Source organism: Pipistrellus kuhlii, unplaced genomic scaffold (genome assembly GCF_014108245.1).
Source record: "Pipistrellus kuhlii isolate mPipKuh1 unplaced genomic scaffold, mPipKuh1.p scaffold_m20_p_13, whole genome shotgun sequence".
In the NCBI taxonomy this organism is placed as follows: Eukaryota; Metazoa; Chordata; class Mammalia; order Chiroptera; family Vespertilionidae; genus Pipistrellus; species Pipistrellus kuhlii.
In genome coordinates this window covers 30,013,724-30,037,912 of record NW_023425438.1, presented here as the reverse complement: position 1 = coordinate 30,037,912, position 24,189 = coordinate 30,013,724, and the positions used below count along the sequence as shown (strand labels likewise).

The following is a 24,189-nucleotide window of genomic DNA, read 5'->3' as shown; positions in this document are numbered from 1 at the left end:
AATCCTCTCTCTCCCTCTGACTCTGTCTCCTGATTAGACCCTTTTTGTCTTTAAATATGTTCAAGTCATTCCCAATTTAAATTAAAAAAAAAAATCAGTTCCACATTCCTCTCCAACTATCATCTTGTCTCTCTCCTTTCCTTTACCAACTCACTTTCTGAATGTGTGGTTCGTATGTGCTGTGTAACTACAATGGTTGCTCTCAATATCCATCTCCCTTTTTCTGACAGAAGCTGATTCTGTTAGGAGCAGCAATGGATCAAGCTGAAGAGCTACATTTCCCAGCCTCCCAGCCATGTGCCATACTTCGGGCCAATGACATGTAAGCTGAAATGGACGGGGGATTTACAGAAAATTTCTGTTTTCTGCAATAGGCACCAGAACTTTCCCCCCTGATCTTTCTTTCTTCCTATTGACTTGAGAGTGAACAGTTGTCTTGCATTCACACAAAAAATAAATAAATAAAATAAATAATAAAAAAATAGCCATATACTGAGGATTACAACAAAGCAGAAAGAAGGGTTCTAGGGCATTCATTACATCATGAAGCCACTACACCAGCCTGAACTGTCTGTCACCCTCTGTCATTCTTGTTATGTGAGAAAAATAACCCTATTTAAACTACTGCTATCAGGTTCCATTGCATGTGACCAAATGCAATTCCTAAAATCATACTCTTTACATTTCCTCTCCTTACACTCTCAGAACATTCCATTCTGGCTTATGGCCCATAATTCCACTGGGCTCACCAATGTCCTGCATGTTGTGAAATCCAGGGGCATTTTCTGTTCTCATATTACTAAACCTCTCAGCAGCTTTGACTCTGTCTGTGGTTCTCTTTTTGAAACACTTTCTTCCCATGGTTTCTATGACCATGGCTTGCTCCTTCACCTCCAACTGCACCCTTTCTGCCTCCTTTATAGGTTCATCTTCCTCTTCTGGCCATCCTCACCATCTTTCAGCCTCTAAGATATACTATGGCCTTAAGCACATGCTCTTCCCTCTCTCTGAAATGCTCTCCCTTCCTTCCTCTTGCCAGCTAACTCTTTATTATCTTTCAGTTCTCCATCTATTCTTCACTTCTTCAAGGAAGCTTTCTTTGACCTCCTTGTAGGGTCAAATTTCTTTATGACTATTCCTTCATAGCTTTTTCATAGTTACACTTTTAATGTAACTCTTTGAGTAAGTTGCCTCTCCGTCTCAGAATATGGGCTCCATAAGACAGGAACCAGACTATTTTTGCTCATCATTAAATTCCCCAAACCCAAAATATTTCCCGACATATAATATGTGCTTAATATTAGTTCTTCAGTGAGTAAATGTATGAATGTGTACTTATATAGTTATTTATTTGCTTACCTGCTTTTTGTCAGTCTTCCTCCAGTTCCATGGGAGAAGGAAACATATCTGTTTTGTTCACTAACATATATGCAATACCTAACACATACTGTATGGCACAAAGTAAAAAACATAATAAATTATGAATAAAATAATAAATGAATGAGTAGGATTCCAAGAAGACATTCCAGTAGTCCTACCCCTAACATGTCAATGTTTGGGATTAAAAAAATATACAACCTCTTGATAAAGTTTCTGGTTACAGTAGAGCATCAATATCTTCATGTTCTCTAGAGAAGAGGTTTTTTTGGAAAATATTACCTAATAGCTTGTTCTCCTTACAATATTTCATTTTTAAAATAGGCTATCTATCCCAGCTGGTATGGCTCAGTAATTGAGCATCAACCTGTAAACTAGGAGGTCCTGGTTCTATTCCTGGTCAAAGCACATGCCCAGGTTTTGGAGTCAATCCCTAGTGGGGGGGATAGGCAGGAGGCAGCCAATCAATGATTCTCTGTCATCATAGATGTTCCTATCTCCCTCTCCTTCTCTGAAATCAACAAAAATATATCCTATATAATAAAAGCCTAATATGCTAAGTATCTAATCTTCCAGTTGTCTGTTCAACCAATCAAAGAATAATAAGCTAATGATATGCTAAGACTGCTCAACTGCTCGCTATAACATGTACTGACCACCAGGGGGAAGATGCTTTGATTGGGACTGAGTGAGATGGACCAGACATTCCCTGGAGCCCTCCTTAGGTCCCTCCCCAGCTCACCAATCTCCCACATCACTCCCCCATCCTGATCTTGCACCGATGAGGTCCCTCAGCCTGGCTGGTGCCCTCTTCCAATCCGGAATCTCTTGGGGAATGTCAGAGAGCCAATTTGGTTCAATCCTGCAGGCCAGGTCAAGGGACCCCACTGGTGCACAAATTCATGCACTGGGCCTCTAGTTTAAAAAATAAACTAAAATAGGCCTTCTAAAAAGATCTTGAATCTATACACCTCTCTCCCTCTCTTCATTGCCACCACCCCAGTGAACCTCATTATTATATTTTCCCTGGATGTGCTGTGCCAGCACAGCCAAGGATTCGGTGAGCTTGAGAGGGGGCAGTGAAGGATTAAAGAAAAGACAGACAAAGAGAATATAGCTGGGGCTCAGTGGATCTCCTGTGCCTGGATGAGGCCACAGAAAGGGATCCAGCCAGCAAGCTGAGGCTTTATTTTATAGTCAGAGAAAAACAAGGTAGTGGTCAACATGTTTACAATGTTCTTGTGAGTTTCACTTGTTTTGGCAGCACTTGCTGCACCTCTCATTGCCCATTAGCTACCCAGGAAGGATCTAGGGAGCGGCCATGTCAAGCTTAATTATGCTAAGAGGGCTTTGTCCTCTAAGCTGGGACTTATTTGTGGCTCTGCCACAGGTCAATCCAAGGCTTAACTCTCGAGCTGCTCCCTACTCCTGGACTAATTGGACTATACACATTTCTTTAAACATGATTTATTGAACAATATATAAGCTTGAATGGTTCAGTTTTGATTGTATCTCAGGGTTAGGATCATGTCTGTTATGCTATCTCCAAGCAAAGGTAGACATAGATGGGTGCATAAGTAATTTTTTTATTTTGTTGTGGCAGAGAATTATTTCTATTCTACATTTGACAAAGTATTTACTTAAGGAAAAATACATATTTTATTGATTTAAAAATATATATATATATTATTGATATTTTTACAGAGAGGAAGAGAGAGAGAGAGAGTTAGAAACATTGATGAGAGAGAATCATCAATCAGCTGCCTCTTGTTCACCCCTTACTGGGGATGTGCCCACAACCAAGGTACATGTCCTTGACTGGAATCAAACCCAGGACCTTTTAGTCCCCAGGCCGACGCTCTATCCACTGAGCCAAACCGGTTTCGGCAAGAATAATTTTTAAACTAATAACAAATCTTTGTTTTCAAATGGCCAAACTGAAAACATTCTGTTAAAAAAAAAAAAAAAAAAAAAAAAAAAAAAAAAAGGAGTAACACAGCCAATAACCTTTTAAATTCCCCTATCTCCCTGGTCTATGAATCCTTAGTTATAGAGGTGAGATGTTCAATGAGGTTGACAAGAAGATTCAATTATGCAGTTGTGGTAGCCCTGAGAATGCCCTTGGCCTGCAGTTAGCTTATCTGGATACTGCACTTCCTCCAAGGCCAAGCTTCTGTCTTTCTTCCTTGGTAAATCTTTCCTGGCTCCTTGCCCACTCCAAGTTGTGCCATACCAGCTTGGGAAGAATGGAATCCATATCTTATTACACACTGTTGTATTCTCAGGATGTATAATAGTACAAAATCTTGCAGGTATAATGTTTTGCTGTTGGTGATGCTTATTTTCTTCTTTGCTGGTAAGATTTACCAATCCCCTTGCTATTGTTCCAGGCTCTGTGTTATGCTCAGTAGATGATATTATTGTTTCCTTTTCACCAATGAGAGTTTAAGTAACTTGCACAAGTCTCATAATTAGTGAGACTTGATCCAGAACTCAAACACAGTTTATCAGATTCTACAGCAGATGCTCTTAATCCTTAGGCAACCCTGCCCTGCCCCTTACCGGAATACCAAACTCTAACCAAGTTACATTTGCTCCTAACTGCCTTGGAAGGCATCAGATGACCAGCTTTGCTCACAACTAGTTAGGGGTCAAATTCTTCTCAAATGCAGCTCTAAGTCTGCAAATAATTAAGAAGTCCCTTTGGACACAGCAAAAAGAGGTGTTATGTAGAGGCCCACTTTGACATTTTGATGTGCATTTAAACACACAGCTCAGGGCTATAAAAAGCCACTACACTAAGATTGCAGAAGCATTAAAAGTCAAATTGCCTTATTAATTTTTTAAGAGCACTGTAAATGACATTCTATCATCTCAGGAAATTTTCCCTAAAGCTCCAATCCTCTTGGTGATTGGGACGAATAAATTGGCCTCCTTCCTTTTCATTTCTTCATTCTCTGCCCTTGAGGATCAAAAGAAAACCATCTCATTTTAAGATCGAAGCTTTATTTGCAGACGTTTCTAGCTAGTTAAACTGGAAGCAAGAAAATTTGTTTTCATGTTGGCATGATAGTAGAAAATATTTAGCCACATTTCAGCTTAATGATGGAAAATTAGCAAAGTTGCTATTAAGTTTTAATCTCTTCATTTAACTAACAAAGTTGAATACTCTTCCTGTCAAGAAAAAAAAATTTTTTTTTACAAAGTCTTGACCATTGATACTTTAACCAGCTTACCCTTTTTAGTTTGAGTGAAAGGTTCTATACCATGGACCACGAGTTTCCTCGAAAGCTCCAAAGAATCAACTAGTTGGAAAAAAGTCTATGGATTAATAACCCAGTCTTAGCCTACAGCAAAATGGAATTTTTCCAAATTAGGCATTAGGAGAAGCAGCAGATAAGAGCAACTGGCAACTGGGAATATCCTTGTTGTTCTCTGAACTAGAATTATGTTGGCAGAAGCTTTTACTAACTAAATTTATTTGCAAGTTCTCCGAAGGGAGTGATCGTATTGCAACCAGGGTCACTTTTCATTACTTTGAAAATAGGTTCCTAGGACCTTGTGAAATATTTGACTTCTGAACTCCATTTAAGTATTTAAATGCCAGTATGTATGTTGTATGTCCCAATTACAAAAAATATGAGGTTAACTATTCACTGAAATGGAAACTCCAGTAATAGTTATGACTTATTATAGCATACAGTCTTCATTTTGAAAGACTTAAAGTCTCCAGGAGGTATTTATCCAAAATTAGTATCCAGTAACAACACCTTGGGATATCCCTGTTTTTGGCAGCATCTGTAGCCAGATCTGGTTACAGTTAATAAATTTAATGCTGGAGCCACTGACCTCAAGAAGACAGGTGTCCTCTCCAACAGCAGGTCCATTCTGGTCAATAAGAAATGTCTTTGATTAAATTGTCTTAAGACCTGGTCTGTTTGCTCAGGTATCTGACCAGCAGAATAGCTTCTTCACAAAGAATTAATGAAGTTTTCATCTCTTCCCAAATAAGTTGCTCTGTAATTAAGTAAGCATTACATTTCCCAAAAGAAATGTACCTTTGGCTGAATACATAATATAATTAATTTATTTGGCTGAATACATAATATAATTAATTAATTATACCTACTATGTGCCAAGCACTTAGCTGGTCATGGAGATACCAAATTTTTTTTTTAATTTTAATTTTTTATTTTTCAATTACAGTTGACATATATTAGTTTCAAGTATACAAACCAGTGATTAGACATTATATAACCTACTAAGTGATCATCCTGATCAATCTAGCATCCTCTGACACCATACATAGTTATTACAATATTATTGACTATATTCCCTAAGCTGTACTTTAGGGACTATTCTGTAACTACCAATTTGTACTTATTAATCCCTTCCCCTTTTCAAGCATCCTCCCAACCCCCCTCCCATCTATCAACCACAAAATATTCTCTGTATCTTATGAATCTTTTTCTGTTCTGCTTGTTCATTTATTTTTATTTTTAGATTCAATTGTTGATAGATATGTATTTATTGTCATTTTATTATTTATATTTTTATCTTTTTTTTCCTTCTTAAAGAAGATCCTTTAACTTTCCATGTAGTACTGGTTTGATTATAATGAATTCCTTTAGCTCTTTCTTGTTTGGGAAGTTCTTTTGTCTGTCCTTCAATTCTAAATAATAGCCTTGCTGGGTAAAGTAATCTTGGTAGTAGGTTGTTGCTTTTCATCACTTTGAGTATTTTGTGCCGATCCCTTCTGGCCTGTAAAGTTTCTGTTGTGAAGTCTTATGGTAGTTCCCTTGTAGGTAACAGTTTTTCTCTTGCTGCCTTTAAGACGAAACCGGTTTGGCTCAGTGGTAGAGCGTCCGTCTATGGACTGAAAGGTCCCGGGTTCAATTCCTGTCAAGGGCATGTGCCTTGGTTGCAGGCACATCCCCAGTGGGGGGTGTGCAGGAGGCAGCTGGTTGATGTTTCTCTCTCATTGACGTTTCTAGCTCTTTATCTCTCTCCCTTCCTCTCTGTAAAAAAAATATATATTTTTAAAAAAGATTCTATCTTAGTCTTTACTCTTTTGCATTTTAATTATAATGCATCTTGGTGTCAGTCTCTTTGGGTTTATCTTGTTTAGGACTCTGTGCTTCCTGGATTTGTATATCTACTTCCTTACCAGATTAGGGAAATTCTTCATCTTTATTTATTTATTTATTTATTTATTTATTTATTTTTACATAGATCTTCAATTTCTTGCTCCCTCTCTTCTCCTTCAGGCACTTTCTGAATGTTGATATATTTGAAGTTGTTCCAAAGATACCTTACACTATCCTCATTATTTTGGATCCTTTTTGCTGATTTGATTGGGTGTTTTCTGCCTCCTTATCTTCCAAATCTCTGATTTGATTTTCTGCTTAATCTATTCTATAATTGATTTCCTGTAATGTATTCTTTTTTTTTTTAATATATATTTTATTGGGTTTTTTTACAGAGAGGAAGGGAGAGGGAGAGAGAGAAACATCGACCAGCTGCCTCTTGCACACCCCCTACCGGGGATGTGCCCGCAACCAAGGTACATGCCCCTGACCGGATTTGAACCCGGGACCCTTCAGTCCCCAAGCCGACGCTCTATCCATTGAGCCAAACCGGTCCCGGCCCTGTAATGTATTCTTCATTTCAGTTAATGTAGTCTTCATTTATGACTGGAACTTTTTCATATTTTCTAGTTCCATTTTTATTTTTCCTATCTCTTTGTTGGAGTTCTCACTAAGTTTACTCTCTTAAGCTCCATTGAGCATCCTTATAACCAGTGTTTTGAACTCTGAGTTCACAGATGAATCAGGGACAGGAGCCTTCTGAATCCATAAAGATGTCAAAAAATAAAAAGATAAATACTGGTAAGCTATTGTCTTACTCTGCAAAATTCAAACTAAATATAATCAGCATGGAAATAGAGCTGCAGAGAGACAATTTGGACCTCTCCCCACTGAATGTATAATCAGACAGTTAAGAAAACAAGAAGAGCAACTCCTAAAGATGTCAAAAAATAAGAAGGTCTTAAGAGGAAAACCAGTAAAATGTTTAAAATATTGATTTCTTAATTTGGGGTTGGAAAAGTAGGGGGTGTCTTATACAAAGAAAAGTACGGTAAATCTGTGTGCAGGCCCTTTATTTATTTTAATTTTATTTTTTTATATTTTTATTGATTTAAGAGAGGAAGGGAGAGATAGAAACATCAATGGTGAGAGAGAATCACTGATTGGCTGCCTCTTGCACTTCCCCTACTGGGCATCAAGCCTGCAACCCGGACATGTGACCTTGACTAGAATTGAACCAGGACCCTTCAGTCCGCAGGCCAGTGCTCTATCCACTGAACCAAACCAGCTAGGGCTGTTCAGGCTCTTTAAGAGGAATGCCTGAGACTCCAGCAGCCCTCCATCTCACTCAGCCACAATCCCCACTGGTTTTTGCAGCCAGAATTTATGGAAACTTTTCTTTCTGGCACTGGAACCCCAAGTTGGGGGGCTTGTTGTGAGGCTGGGACTTCTCATTCCTGAAGGGGTCCTCTGAAGCTGAGATTTCCCTCCCAATTTTTATCCACCACATGTGGGTGTGGGACCAACATCTCCACCCCTTCCTGCCAATCTCATTGTGGCTTCTTTTTTATATTCTTAGTTGTAGTACTTTTGTTCAGTTAGATTTCAGGCTCTTCTGAATGATGGTAATGCTGTTGTTCAGTTATAATTTTGATGTGGTTGTGGAAGGATTCAAGTACCGTATTTAATTATGTCACCATCTTGATCAGAAGCCCAGAGATCCAAAAATTAAGGAACAAGGAACCTATTTCATCAAAAAAAAAAAACAACAACTCAATTTAGTAGCTCAATAATTATTGGAAAGTTTCAGATTAGATGTTCAGTCTATATTTATCCACCCAGTTCAATCTTCAAAGCCCATTTCAGATCTTCTCTCTTCATTCATTAATTTAGGGAAACGGTATTTGAGCACCAAAACTGTTTTAGGCACTAAAATGATGAAGTTGAGGATAATATAATTCCCACCACCACAAGCTTATAGCTCTATAGAGTGGTAAGCAAGATAGACAGGACCAGATCGTGGAAGATGTTATAAGCCAGGCTAACCAAGAAGTACGGGTTTTATCCTACAGCAGTGGGGAGCTATTAGACAATCTTAACACATTGCACACCAGTAATTTTATTGCTAGCTTTACCCAGTGGCCAGATAAGTTTCTATTGAATGAGTACAAACACATTTTACAAAGTATCATTCTTTAAAAAGATATTATCTTGTAAGAGCATGTAATAAATAACTTCAAAATGCAATGGGTATTTAATTTTAAAGCTTGCCTTTAACGTTTATGTAAAACACTGTATAATATGAAAACACAAGAATGCTCGTGATTAAGTCTGCATTTTAGAAAAATTAGTTTGTCGCCAAAACCGGTTTGGCTCAGTGGATAGAGCGTCGGTCTGTGGACTGAAGGGTCCCAGGTTCGATTCTGGTCAAGGGCATGTGCCTTGGCTGTGGGCACATCCCCGGTGGGGGGTGTGCAGGAGGCAGCTGGTCGATGTTTCTCTCTCATCGATGTTTCTAGCTCTCTATTCCTCTCCCTTCCTCTCTGTAAAAAATGAATAAAATATATATTTTAAAAAAAATTAGTTTGTCAATGACAAGCAAGTTGGAGAGGAAAGGAAGAATAGCTAGAGGGAAGAAAACCAGATGGGGAGGAAACTCAAATTCCTAAGCTATTGAAGGTACAGAAATAACAAGATTTTAGTAACAAATTGATGGAGGAAGAGGATGAAGTCTAGAATGACTTCTAAAATTCTGATCTAGGTGGCATTAGTAGGAGGAGGAACAGGGTTAATAAGTGGGGAAATAAGTTCATTTTAAACATGTTTTGTTTCAGGTGCTTTGGAACACTAGACATCACCATCAAGTTTGCTGTTGTAGATGTTTATCTGAAACTCATGAGAAAGGTAAGAGTGGGAGTTAAGGATTCAAGAGTCAGACTTTATAGATTGTAAGTGAAAAATGATTACGAATGATATTGCCAAATCGGTATCCATCCCATACCACTCCCTAGTCCCAAATGTCTTGTATTCATCCAGCATTCATTTTTTATTTTTCACTAATTCATTTATTCACTTGGTTGAATAATACATATGGAATTCCAATATCATATTCCAGATGACATGAAAGACTCTGGATTTACATTGATGATTCCCTACCTGAAGGATCTTATAACCTGGCTGTTGTTTATAAAATGTTATCTTGGAGGCAAGACTCTTAAGGATTGGGCACTCCTCCAGGATGCAGGATATGCACTGAATCAGAGGCTACTATACGGTGGTGTGTCCAGTAGGGAGAAAATACGTGCCTGGAAACCAATAAGTGGACACAGTAATGGCTCCACTTACTGTCACTCACAGTAACCCTCTGGAGGATTTTGTGTTTCCCATCCTTGCAAATCTGGGCTCTGCAGAGTTGGAGGGACTCATTAGGGAGTGCACTCTTGCCAGTGGACACAGTGAACTATAAGCTATGACTTATATTTTATATTAATAGTTAACACCAATTGAGCTAAAGGTTTATTATATTCCATACACTGGTCTAAGCACTTTACATAATATGAATTTATTTTGTCCTCTCAGCCCTCATAAGTCTATCCAAGTACTCTCTCTCTCTATTGCTTTCCCCAATTTACATATAAAGAAACCAAGACTACTTTATTTATTTATTTTACTGATCTTAGAGAGAGGAAGGGAGGGTAAGAGAGAACTATTAATGTGAAGAGAAACATTGATTTGTTATCTCCCTATGGGCTCTGACCAGGAATTGAACCTGCCACCTTTGGCATATGGAACAGCATTTCAACCAATTAAGCCACACCAGCCAGGACAAAGATACTTTATTTTTTAATCAAAAATAAATAAGAGCTTTGACCGGTTTGGCTCAGTGGATAGAGTGTCAGCCTGCAGACTGAATGGTCCCAGGTTCGATTCCAGTCAAGGGCATGTACTTGGTTGCAGGCACATCCCGGGGGGGGGGGGGGGGGGGGGCGGGGGGGGGGGCGGTGCAGGAGGCAGCAGATCAATGATTTTCTCTCATCAATGTTTCTAACTTCCTAACCTTCTCCCTTCCTCTCTGTAAAAAAATCAATAAAATATATTTTTTAAAAATACAGTAAATAAGAGATTTTACTGCATATCCTTTTTAAAAATATATATATATTATTGATTTTTTTACAGAGAGGAAGAGAGAGAGATAGAGAAAGTTAGAAACATTGATGAGAGAGAAACATCAGTCAGCTGCCTCCTGCACACCCGCCACGGGGGATGTGCCCACAACCACAGAACATGCCCTTGACCAGAATCAAACATGGGACCCTTCAATCTGCAGGCCAACGCTCTGTCCACTGAGCCAAACCTTTTTGGCTGCATATCCTTTTAATAGAGGCTTTGGAGAGCAAACTTTGGAGATGTATAATGTTTAGCATTTTAGTCTTTTACCCAGTGATGCCTACTCAAATTTGAGGCTTGAGCGATACAAGTTTTTGACTGCAAGTGTCCTTTAGCACCTCAGCAAAGCTCATTTTTAGAAATAGGTAGACTAGCAATATACATGAGCAAACTAATAATTTTCTACATATACACATTTTGGAGTCTTTAAACTGGGACTCAGGTTTGACAAGTATGAGTACTTACATGGGTAGAACATGTGAGTAGAAACAACCCTGGGAGTTCAATAGAGACTTCTAAAAGGCCAAATATCTCCCTCAAAGAGGCCTGAAATCCAGTGACAACGAGTCAGTTCTTTATGTGAAACATTCACACAACTTCTACTGTCTTTTAAAATTAAACACTCTGGAGAGATATAATTAAGTGCAAAATACCTTCCGTACCTCAAGGGTAAGAGGAGTAAGAAGGGTAGGGAGGAAGGAAGAATGGAGAGGCCTAGAGTAGCAAGAGCTTTTGCTGCCTTCCAACCACTTCTATTAGTACCAGGACACTACCTCTAGAGCAAACATATCCAACAGAAATAAAATGTGTGCTAAATACTTAATTAATATTTTTCTAGGAGCCACATTAAAGTTTTTTTTAAAAAATAGGTGAAATTAATTTTAACATTTATTTGAACCAAGATATCAAAAATATTGTTTCAACATGTAGCCAATTAAAAATTATTAATAAGCAATTTTACATTCATTTCTTTCATATAAAGTTATATATATATAACTGACACAAATATCAATTTTTAAATTTAATTTTAAATTAATTAAACTAAAATAAAATTAAAAATTCAGTCCCTTGGTCACAGTAGCCACATTTTAAGTGCTCAGTAGCTATGGATAGCTAGTATCTTCTATATTAGACAACAGATTAAAAAAACATTCCATTGGGGCAGAAAATGTTATGGGACTATGCAGCTCTGGGTGGTTCTTTGGTGTACAGTAAACTTCACTTACTACTTGGCGGGGCAGCGTCAGGGAAGTGGGTGATGTACATAAAACAGGTTCCCTAACTTTTCAGAAGCCTTGCCTTCTCCCTTGACTCCCAAAGGTCGCCTTCCCCATGCTGCCCACCCCTATGCCAACAGACCAGGGAAGAGCAAGAACTTGAATCAGAGGTCCCAATTTTAATCTCAGCTCATCACCAGTTCACTATCAATATTTATGTGAAACATTCACACAACTTCTACTGTCTTTAAATATTAGTTTTCTCTAAATATTAGTTTTCTCAAACATTAATTGACAGTAATATTTTAAAGGATTGTCATAAGGAGTAAGTGATGTAACATGCACAAGACATTCAGCACAATGCTTGCAACACAGAAAAGAATAAATGGTAGTTACTAACCACAAAACTCTCTGTAAATACAATAGTTTTGTATATGCTTCCACAGGTTCCTGCCAACCATGCTTGGTTATTCCTTGATATTCTTAAACTGGGCAGAAGTTAGTGGGATGGGGATTGGAAATGGAGACGAACCCTGTGTTTAATTTATGAACAGTTTTTGCTGCTACAGTTATCAGCCTTTTCTTCCCCATTTATCAGTTAAGATGGGTCCTGCTCTTGAACTTCAAGACCCACATGGCCCGTCTTTCTACTCTGAACTACAACAAATGATTAACCTCACAAAACAGCCATCAACATTCTTTCCAAGGACAACTATGACCTCATGAAGATCAAACCCACATTCTCCTCCATCTCTCTGCATTGTGTAACACTGTTGCTTCTCCCTTCTTATCCTGGTTCTTTTCTAACATTGATCCCACAGACCATTCCTCCTCTGTTTTTTTTTGTTTGTTTGTTTGTTTTTGTTTTTTTTTTTGTGTGTGTGTGTGTGTGTGTGTGTGTGTGTGTGTGTGTGTGTTTTGCAAAGGCAAACCTTCTCGTTACTGCTCCCTAGGCCTGAGACCTTCCCTAAGATAGTCTTATCTGCTCCTAGGCTCCAGCTCAGTGTCCCTAACCGAGACCTTCTAAACCTGTACCTCCAACTCCCACTTCAGATTCAGGCCCAACTCATTGCTCCCTGCCTGCTTCTTCTCCTGCATGACCCACCTCTGAGTTCATTCTTGTCACTTCAAACCAAGTTCCCAGGGAACCCAGGTTCTCTGGTTGCTGTGAGTGGGGGAAGGGAACACACACTGACCCCAAGCTCATGTGTGCCACATCCTATGCTAGGCACCTCATTCAATCCTCCCAACAACTCTGTGAGGAGGGACCTGAGACCTGCATTTTTATAGCTGGAAAAAGAAAAGACTCAGAGGAGGAAGAAACCAAAATCTAGATCTAGCTGAATCCAGACTTGGCCTTGAGAGTAGCCTGCCTCCCGCAGGATCCCAGGGACGCACGCTGTGGTGGCCATGTAGAAGCTCACTGCGCCTCCTCCAGCTCCAGCTCCTAGGGTGGCAGCAGGAGGTGCTTCTCCTTGGCCCAGGTGGTGCCTGGCCCCACAGGACCACCCTAGCCCACTCCAAGGAAACACTGCATCAAAAATCTAATGGGTGAAGATGAAGACAGGGCAAAGAGCTTTTTGAAACAAGTTTGTTATGTACATAAAACAGGTCCCCTAAATTTTCAGAAGCCAGGACCCGTTCAGCTAGCCCTGTTGTGTGGCTCAGTGGTTGAGCATTGACCCGTTAATGAAGAGCTCGCATTAATCTAGATCTAGCTGAATCCAGACTTGGCCGTGAGAATAGCCTGCCTCCCGCAGGATCCCAGGGACGCAGACTGTGGTGGCCATGTAGAAGCTCACTGCTTTATTTCTGGGTCACAGAGCCCCTCTGTGTTCAGAAGGGTTCAGTTCCCGAAGGGCGTATGCCCAGATTGCAGGCTCAATCCCAAATAGGGGTGTATGGGAGGCAGCCGATTAATGTTTCTGTCTCTCTGTCCCTGTCCATTTCTCTCTCTCTAGAATCAATAAAAATACATTAAAAAAAAAAAAGCAAAAAAAGCTTAGCTCTATGCTCTCTGACAATACAGGGGAAATGGACAAAACTACAGTGATGGAAAAAGTCGTCAGATTTTTGCAGAAACACAGTGAGGTCTCAGCATAAACAGAAATCTGTGATATTCAGCAGGAGTGGGAACCTTCCTTCCTCAGTAATGAAGAATTCATAGGGCTATAGTTGGAAGCATCAAATGGCTTCATCATCACCACAATGGAAAGCAGCATCCTCTATTTTTTTTTAATGTATTTTATTGATTTTTCTTACAGAGAGGAAAGGAGAGAGATAGAGAGCTAGAAACGTTGATGAGAGAGAAACATCGACCAGCTGCCTCTTGCACACCCCCTACCGGGGATGTGCCCGCAACCAATGTACATGCCCTTGACCGGAATCGAACCTGGGACCTTTCAGTCCGCAGACCAACGCTCTACCACTGAGCCAAACCTGTTTCGGCAACATCCTCTATTTTTCTGTTGGTATCGCGCCTGAACCGAGGCACTTACCTTAGGATGTCATGGATCAGAATTTGTCAAATTTCCTTCCAGAACAAGAACATTTAGAAGTTTATAGGATGCTCTCTTCTTATGTGCTTGTGATGGATTCCCCCTTCCCAGGATACTTAAAATCTAACCATGATTTAGAGTTTTATTGCCATTTTCTCATAGATAGCTTGAACCCAAAGGAATGTCCAACTTATTCTATATAATAAAAGTCCAATATGTTAAATGTCTGGTCGATTGGTCGACTGTTCAAGCAATCAAAGCATATTATGTTAATGATATGCTCAATCACTTGCTACGACATGCACTGACCGCCAGGAGGCAGATGCTCCGACTGGTAGGTTAGCTTGCTACTGGGGTCCGACCCATCGGGACTGAGCAAGTCAGGCTGGACACGCCCTGAGGCCTTCCTACAATTCCTCCCCACCTGGCCAACCTCCTGTGTCTCTCCCAGGCACCCATGGGGTCCCTCAGCCTGGCCTACGTCCCCTTGCAATCTGGGACCTCTGAGGGGATGTCAGAGAGCCGATTTCAGCTTGATCTCACAGGGGGAGTGCCGCTCAGCCAGAAACCGGGCTTACAGCTGGAGAGCACAGTGGCAGTGGCAGGAGCCTCTCTTGCCTTTGCAGCAATGCTAAGGATGTCTGACTGTCGGGAGGAGCAGGCCTAAGCCATCAGTTGGACATACCCCAAGGGCTCCCAGTTTGTGAGAGGGTACAGGCCGGACTGAGGGACCCCCCCCCCCCAAGTGCATGAATTTTATGCACTAGGTCTCTAGTGAATAAATAACACTTTTAGGGAATTTTCTCCTACAAAAATGTGCCTAGCCCCTGCTGTCACAGCTTTGACAATGCCCTTTCAAAGCCTTGCCAGGTGCCCTTGGAAAGGAGGTTTGCTTCATTACTACTGTTCCCCTAGCAACATCACAGTTATTAAAGGAAATGTGTATAGTTGAGTTACCTCCAGAGTATAGCTTGGAATGGAAATTTTTATTTCTGGATCACAGAGCCCCTCCAACCATAAGATACCTACTTTTTGAAGTTTTGGGAACCTCAAGCTATGACTACTACACATAGATCATTTGGAGTTCCTGGCCAGGTGCCACCAACACCTAATGCAATTTGGCAAAGGAATATCGTGTTGATATTAGTTTCTGATCAAAGGCCATCAGTGGAACTCCCATCCTAAGTTTATCATGTGCACAGACTCGGTGGTCAGTTATGCAGTTGTCTGAGTTGAAAGGAAGCAGGAGCTGACTTTGCAAGATCTGCCATCTAAGGTCATCAATCCTTTAGCAAGGGCTCAAGTCTGGAACTTCAGCAACACTTTAATGCACTTGATGTGGGTACCTCAGGCCTTAACATAAGTCACTTGCCATCAGCATCCTAAGACGTTCCCATAAATCCTTGCACATGGCCATGCCACAATCCACTTCCACTCCAAGCAAGTAGATGGCAGAAGCTAGCACCATGGCTGTGCCAAGATCGGCCATCCTGTTTCAAGAACTCCTTGTGCCAGGGCTCAGCCAGGCAGCCATGATGCCAGGCAGCCACGATGTGACCTCGCACTGTGGCTGTGACTTCTCACAGCAGCTCCTGTGACCTCGCACTGTGACCTCACACAGCAGCTTCTGCCTCAGACCTTTTGCAGAACCCACCTGCCCCCCAGCACAGTTCAACATGTTCCAGACCATCAAAGGCCAGTTGGAGCAGTGGACACAGATCCTGAGTCCAACATCTGGTGGCAGCAGGAAGAGCTCCACAAGACCCAGAAGCAGTTCTGACTGGTCCAGGATTCTAACATCCAGATATTTCTGCAGCAGGCAACTATGTCCCTGAGCTTCAGCAGTGCCCAGCAGTCTAATGTTCAACAGCAGCTCTCTTGGGGGTCAGCCCCAGGGACCTAGTCCCCACTTGTGTTCTTTCCAAAGCTTAGGACTACCTTCTATAATTCATTCAATGGGCTGATACTCTCTGCTGGGATAACTAGTATGCCATCTACCCCATAAAGGTTTGCAGTTTAGTGAGGGAGAGAGAGAAGATACAATGGTGTGACAAGTGCTATGATAGGGTCCTATGGGAATGCACAGAGGAGGCACCTAACTCAGCCTTTGAGGTAAAATAAATAAATTAATTAAATAAATAAAATAAAACCTCCATCACAGAGAAAACATCTATGCTGGATCAAGAAAGACTAGATGAAATTAGAGAGGAAGAGAATGGAGTAGGAAGGATGATCCCAGGCAGAGGGAACAGTGAGTGAAAATGCCTGAAAATAGGGAGAGAGAGATGGAGGCTGCAAGCAATTCTGTGTGACAAGTGCCAGAGCAGCAGCCTGAGACTGAGGTGAGCATAGGTTAGCTAGGCTGAGAGTACAGGAAACCATTAAATACTTTTAGCAGGGGAGAGGCAGGTTCAGACATTCATATGAGAAAGAATCACTCTGGCTGCAATATAGAGAATGGACTTGAGAAGAGCCCAAAAATGGGAGGGCAAGGAGACCAATTATGTGGCCACTGCCATAGTCAGGATAAGGGATAATGATAGTGCAAATGAATGTAGTGGCCCTTTAGATGAGGAGGAGTGGAGAGAAATCCAGAATGGAGACTGTATAGGTGATTGATTACCTACTATTAGATAATTAAAGATAATGTTCACAGTTGGAAGTAGGCAACTGTATGGATAGTGGTAGAGTCAAATGAGAGGGAGACACAAAAAGGACAAGTATAGAATATTGATGCATTTCACTTGGGATTTGCTGTGAGTTGAGTTGTCAGTGGGAGACCCAGAACAGGATGTCAGATAGACAGTGGTCTATGGGTTTGTAGCTCAGAAGAAGGAACATTTGGGATAGAGACAGAGGTTTGAGTTTCATCAATGGTAACTTAAGCAATAGGAGTATATAAATAGTCCAAAGGGATATAAAGTGAGAAGAAAAGCAAGCTGAAGAAAAAACTCTGAGGCATACCAACATTTAGGAAGTAAATAGAAAAAGAAATACCTTAAAGGGGATTGAGAAGTCAGAGAAGCAGGAGGGAAACCAAAAGTGTAGTCTTGTAGAAGCAAAGACAGGAGTAGAGGTAAAGATGCTGAAAGTATAACCAGTTTTAATAATAGAGAGGTTATGGGTTTTCTCATTGAGAGCAGTCTAAGTTGAATTTGGGTGGCAAAAGTCAGTCTACAGTGCTCAGAGGAGAGATTGGATTGTAAGCAAATGTGGATGATAAACACAAACAACTTCTTCACAATATCTAGTTGCTGTCCCAGCCAGCATGGATCAGTGGTTGAGCATGGATCAATCTATGAACCAGGAAGTCACAGGTCAATTCCCGGTTAGGGCACATGCTTGGGTTGCAGGCTTGATCCCCAGTAGGGGTGATGCAGGAGGCAGCCAATCAATGATTCTCTCTCATCGTTGATATTTCTCTCTCTCTCTCCCTCTCCCTTCCTCTCTGAAATCAACAAAAATATATTTTTTAAAGATATCTAGTTGCAATAAGTTCATTGTGAAGATTAAATGAGCTGATGAAACTAAAGTTATTAGCACAATGCATGACACATAATACAATAAATATTAGCTGCTATTATTATATTAAGGAATATATGTTAAGAAAGAAGAGAGACGGTGGTAGCTTTAAGGAGACATGAGTTTAAGAAGGATTATTTTTTAAGGCCTCTCTCCTTACCATATTGAAGGGAAAAAAAGAAAAGAAAAAATCTTCAAAAACCTCATCAAAGAAATATGTGTAAGTGGTTCCACCAAGTACAAGTTGGGTGGAGGACAGGGGCAAATGGCTTGTGTTTCCCTTGTATAAGCATTCTTAGTTCCTCAGGCCCACTCATTCAACAAGAGCTTCAGGGTCCTTCCAGAAGAGGTAGAGACTGGTTAGGCACCCCAAATATGTCTATTGCAAAGTCATAGCATGGTCCCTAGTTCAAAAATTCTTTTAATATATTCTTTAAAAGTTCACAAAAGAAGAAATATGAATAACCAATAAACATTTAAAAGTTCAACATCACTAGTCTAGAGTGGTAGCTATGAGAAAAGGTGTGCACCGTTCTTTTGAAAGGGCTTCCTTTATATCCAGTATTAGATGAATCAACAGCTGGACAGTTTAGCTGGCAGCTGCTTCTCCCATCCCCTTCTGATCTGAGTCTTTTGGGGAACTGGATATGTCTAAAATAGGGCACTAACTATGGAGAGCATGTGAGGCATGTACCTCTGTGTCACAGAAGCTCTGACACTGAGCAGGATTATTTTTAGAGGTGACCTTCTAGGTTCCAAGGAAAAGTAAACAGACAGATGCACATGATTTCCTCTGAGAGACTCGTGGTAAACAAATTGGCATGCATACACTTGCTATTATCATATGTTCTGAATCCAGGTCTCTTAAAGAGCAAGCTCAGGTGAAAAGCTTTATTGAGAGCTCAAAACCAACCAGGATGAAGAGAGGAGTAACTGAGTGAAAAGTTCACAGCTTTTAGTAACTCAGAAAATTGCAAGTGAAACAACTTAGTTATTCCAAATTCTTGGGGGAAATGTTGTTTTAAATAGTTTCGAACTTCCACATGAAAATATTGTTAAAACTTATTTAATTTATTTTTATTTTTTTATTCTATTTGTTTTACCTTTGTTTTTCTCTTCTTGCGTGGTGTGTTTATTATTTTAAGTAAACATTATAAAAAATGTAGAAAGAAAAAAAATCTCCATAATCTTGCCCCTTAATACTTTGCTGTATGTATTCTTGAGATATTTTTATACATATACTTATATCTATGTACAGCAACAAAAAGACAGTCTTACTATTTCTATTGTGATCTAGAACTATATCTTGGACATCTTTTCAGGTTGGTATATATATATAGGTCTCTCTCATTCTATTGATGGGTGCTTAGATAATTTCCAATGTTTTACTATTAAAAACAATGCACAAGTAAGCATCTTTGAACAGTTATCTTTGAATACCTGAATTAAAGTTTTTGTTGGACAGCTTCTGGGAAGAATTTTTTTATCAAATCATTTACATATTTTAAACATTTTGATTTAGTTATTGCTCTCCACCTGTTTCCTGAAACATAACAATAATTAATTTCTCATGATGATTTAGCACCTAACACCATGCCATGAACACAGTAACTGTTCATTAACTGCTATTTAAAGAACATACATATTAGTTCTTGTTCTGTCTGTGAAAAGTGCTGCCTTTGACACTATTGAAGCACATTGTCCTGACTGCATCACTCTAAATTGTCCGAGACAACTGAAGTATTTAAGTGCTGGCAAAATATTAGATTCATAATAGTAGTTATCATAGTAATAAATGTAATAAGAAATAATAGTACATACCACAATACATAGCATTTCTGATTGTCGCCTTGGTTGTTGTGACCTAAAATCATAGAATTCTAGAGTATACAGAAGCCTAGACATCAAATAGTCTGTCCCTTGTTGTTGTTTTTTATGAAGAATTGAAAGTCCAGAGAAGTAGTGATTGACCAAAGATTTGAGAATTAATAGATTCTATTTAAAACATTTTTTATTTCTCACCTTCCTTTCTTAACTTGAATGCACAAATTTAGTATAATTTTATTTAATTTGATTACATCATAAACAAGGCATATTATTGACTGAGCTATGTTTCCTCAAGTCTTACTAGTTCTGTCAGTTTACCTGTCTAGAGCTTTCCTTCTTGCCCTTCTAATTTTCTACTTGAAGTCAGTCAAGGATTGGATATCAAATAACTAAGTTTATTAGGACTATATGTTGCCCTGGCCAGTTTGGCTCAGTGGATAGAGCGTCAGCCTGTGAACTGAAGGGTCCCGAATTCAATTCCGGTCAAGGACATGTACCTTGTCGGTGGGCTCATCCCCAGTCGGGGGTGTGCAGGAGGCAGCTGATCAATGGTTCTCTCTCATCGATGTTTCTAGCTCTCTATCCCTCTCCCTTCCTCTCTGTAAAAATCAATAAAATATATTTTAAAAAAATAACTCTATGTCAAGTGATGGAATCTGTGAGTCTGAAGTTTTCATATAAGTGAAATACAAGAATCTTACTACCTTTTTGTCAGCTATTTTGGCTACTCAGGAGAGTTTGTGTGTGCATAAGCACTTCCTAAGTTTTAGCAGTTTAAGAAGATATCGCCATATTCCAGATAGACGAGATGATATTATATATAAATATAAATACATGTTTATAGTATATTTTATAATATACAATATTATATACAATATAACATTGCTGAATACCTGAAGGTATTGAGAGCCCTTTCGATTTAAAAAATTATCCAGTTCTAAGAAAATAGTCAAAGGATCAAATAAATAGTCAATGCTCTCAGCATTTGGCCAAGATCTAGTTAAAGGTCAGTGAAGTAAGACTCCTTTTCCATCCCTTTGCTGATATATGATGCCAACTTTGGTTTCATCATCAGTAATTTCAGGAGTAGTATCTGTGGCAGGTAGAATAATGGCTGCCCAAAGATGTCTTATCAAAATTCCTGAAATCTGTGAATATGTTACCTTACCTGGCAAAGGGGACTTTGCAAATGTGTTAGGTTAAGAGCCTTGAGATGGTGAGATTATCCTGAACCATCAAGTGAGTCCAGTGTAATTAAAAGGGTCCTTTAAAAGTGAAAGTGGGCCCTGGCCAGTTTCCTCAGTGGTTAGAGCATTATTCCGGAGACTGAAGGATCTCAGGTTCAATTCCCAGTCAAGGGAGCGTATCTTGGTTGCAGGCTTGATCACCAGCCTTAATTGGGGTGTGAACAGAAGGTAACAAATCAATGTGTCTCTCTCACATCGACGTTTCTCTCTCTCTCTTCCCCTCCATTTTCTCTTAAAAAAAAAAAAAAAAAAAAAAGTGTGCCTTAGCAGGTTTGGCTCAGTGGACAGAGCATCAGTCTGCAAGATGAAGGGTCCCAGGTTCGATTTTGGTCAAGGGCACATGCTCAGGTTGCAGACTCAATCCCCACCCAGTAGGGAGTGTGCAGGAGGCAGGAGGTGATTCTCTCTCATCATTAATATTTCTATCTCTCTCCCTTCCTCTGAAATCAATAAAAAACAAACAAATAAACAAATAAGAAAGTGAAAAAGGAAGACAGGAGAGTCAGAATGAGAGAAGTAGAGGTCAGAGTTATACTGTTGATGAAGAAAGAGACCATGAGCCAAGGAATGCAGAAGGCCTTTAGATACTGTAAAAGGCAAGGAAATGGATTCTCCTGAGAGCTTCCAGAGAGGAATGCAACCCAGTGCTGACACCTTGACCTTAATCCAGTGAGACCATTTTAGATTTCTGACCTCCAGAACTGTAAGATAATTTGTGTGTGTGTGTGTGTGTGTGTGTGTGTGTGTGTTTTCTTGATAATTTGTTTTTTATAAGTCATTGAGTTTATGGTAATTTGCTATAGCAACAATATGAAATTAACAAACCATAAAGCAGTGCAAGTTTGAGTTTTGATTGAAGGACTGCCATTCTTTTGCATTTTTAATCAAATATTTAAAGAATGTGAGCCTATTTAAAGGATAGAAATTAAGCTGAAAAAATAAACACATAATAATAATAATAACAACTAGGCAGAGGTAAAATTGAAAAATTCCTAAGGGATAGGTGATACCCTAGTGAAAATAAATCCCATTCTTTGAGATTTGAATTCCCAAGGCATGGCAAGGCAGCTCCCATCTGTTACAAGGGGGTCAACCTGTTAACTGATAGACTATGTGCAACTCCCAAAAGATGCACCCTTTCCTCTTCCATCCCCGACCCCCATCTGGAATCTTTGACCAATGACCCTGAAATCATAACCATACTCTCAAATCTTTGACTAACACTCTTGAATCTGACATAACATCAGTTTAACAGTGCCAATATAAATCTGTTCCCCCTAAATTAACATACACAGATGATGCAAAATTAATATTTTATACATATTCTTTTATTTCCCTCAGCTGTTATTTAGAGAAATTAATGGTGTTTTTTTGTTTTTGTTTTTGTTTTATCGTTACCAAGAATATTTTTTCCATTGATTTTTAGAAAGAGTGGAAGGGAGAGGGAGAGACAGAGAGAGAAGCATTGATGTGATAGATACATTGATTGGTTGCCTTCCGCATGTGCTCCAACCAGGACCAGGAATTGAGCCTGCAACCGAGGTATGTGCCCTTGACTGGACTCGAATCCTGGACCCTTCAGGCTGCAGGCCAACGCTCACTGAGCCAAACTGGTTAGGTCTAAAGTAAAATTTTAAAATCATGCAGAATGAATACGGTGTTTTTTTGTTTTTTTGGTTTTTTAATTGATTTTTTACAGAGAGGAAGAGAGAGGGATAAAGAGTCAGAAACATCGATGAGAGAGAATCATCGATCAGCTGCCTCCTGCACACCCCCTACTGGGGATGCGCCCGCAACCAAGGTACATGCCCTTGACCGGAATCAAACCTGGGACCTTTCAGTCTGCAGGCCGACGCTGTATCCATTGAGCCAAACCAGTTTCAGCTGGTGTTTTTATTATAAAACCCATCAAAAATACAGCATTATGATTTCACACATGACAGTTTCTGAGGAAAAACAGATGGTGTGATATAAATATGTTAATAACATAACACACTGAAAGACCGATAACCGTAATCAAAGTCACCTAAATGACTTTCCCAAACCAGATACAGATGTATAGACATATCAACCTGGATGCTACCATGGGTAAGGTATGCAAGCCTGTAGTGCAGTGGAAATCAACCAAGTGAACACAAAATTGGAAAAGACATCTGAAGTATGTGATATCAGACCTAACAAAAATATGTTACAAGTGCAAGGCATTAAAAAGTTAGATATTTTGTGTGGCTCAGTGGTTGAGCATCGACCTATGAACCATGAGGTCACGGTTCGATTCCTGGTTAAGGCACATGCCTGGATTGCAGGCTTGATCCCTAACACTGATTGGGGCGCATGTGGGAGGCAAACAACTGATGTGTCTCTTTTACATTGGTGTTTTTCTCTCTGTGTCTCTCCCCCTCCTTTCCACTCTCTCTTAAAAAAAAAAAAATCAATAGAGAGAGTGGGAGAGAGGAGAAGGAGAGGGAGAGCGAAACATTGGCATGAGAGACACATTGATTAGTAGTTGCCATCTGTGCCATGCCCCAACCAGAGCCTGGCATTAAACCACAACTGAGGTGAATGCCCTTGACCAGGAAACGAACCTGCCACCCTTCAGTCCACAATCCAACACACTAACCACTGAGCAAACCAGCCAGGGCTGGAATTATTTTCTTAATTTCATGTTTTAATTGTTCAAGTATATAAAACCACAAATAATTTTTAAATCAATCTTGTGACCTATAACCTTGTAAAATTGTTTTCTAGTTCTAATAGTTTTTTTAGTGGATTTCTTAGAATTTTTTATTTAAAAGATCATATCATCTATGACTAGTGATAGTTTTATTTCTTTCTAATCTGATGCCTTTTATTTCTTTTTCTTGACCAATTGCCTTGGCCAGAATCTCTAGTACAAGGTTGAATAGAAGTGGTGAGAGTAGACATCCTTGTCTTATTCTTAATCACAGGAGAAAAGCATTCTATATTTTACCATAAAGTCTGATGTAGGCTGTTAATTTTTCTTGGATGCCCTTTTTTAAGTTGATGAAGTCCTCTATTATTCCTAGTTTGTTTGAGTGCTTTTGTCATTAAAGGGTGTTGGATTCTGTCAAATGCTTTTTCTGTGTCTTTTGAGATTGCCTTAGTCTGCTTGGGCAGTTATAACAAAAATACCATAGACAGAATGGCATTAACAACAGAAATTTGTTTTATAATAGTTCTAGAGTCTAGAAATCTGAGATCAGAATGCCAGCATATAGGTTCTGAT

General features: G+C 39.6%; 1 pseudogene; it reads left to right on the top strand.

Annotated features, from left to right (window-relative positions):
- Nucleotides 1–254: 254 nt before the first annotated feature.
- On the top strand, nucleotides 255–16,249 carry LOC118717765 (annotated as a pseudogene).
- The last annotated feature ends 7,940 nt before the right edge of the window (nucleotides 16,250–24,189 follow it).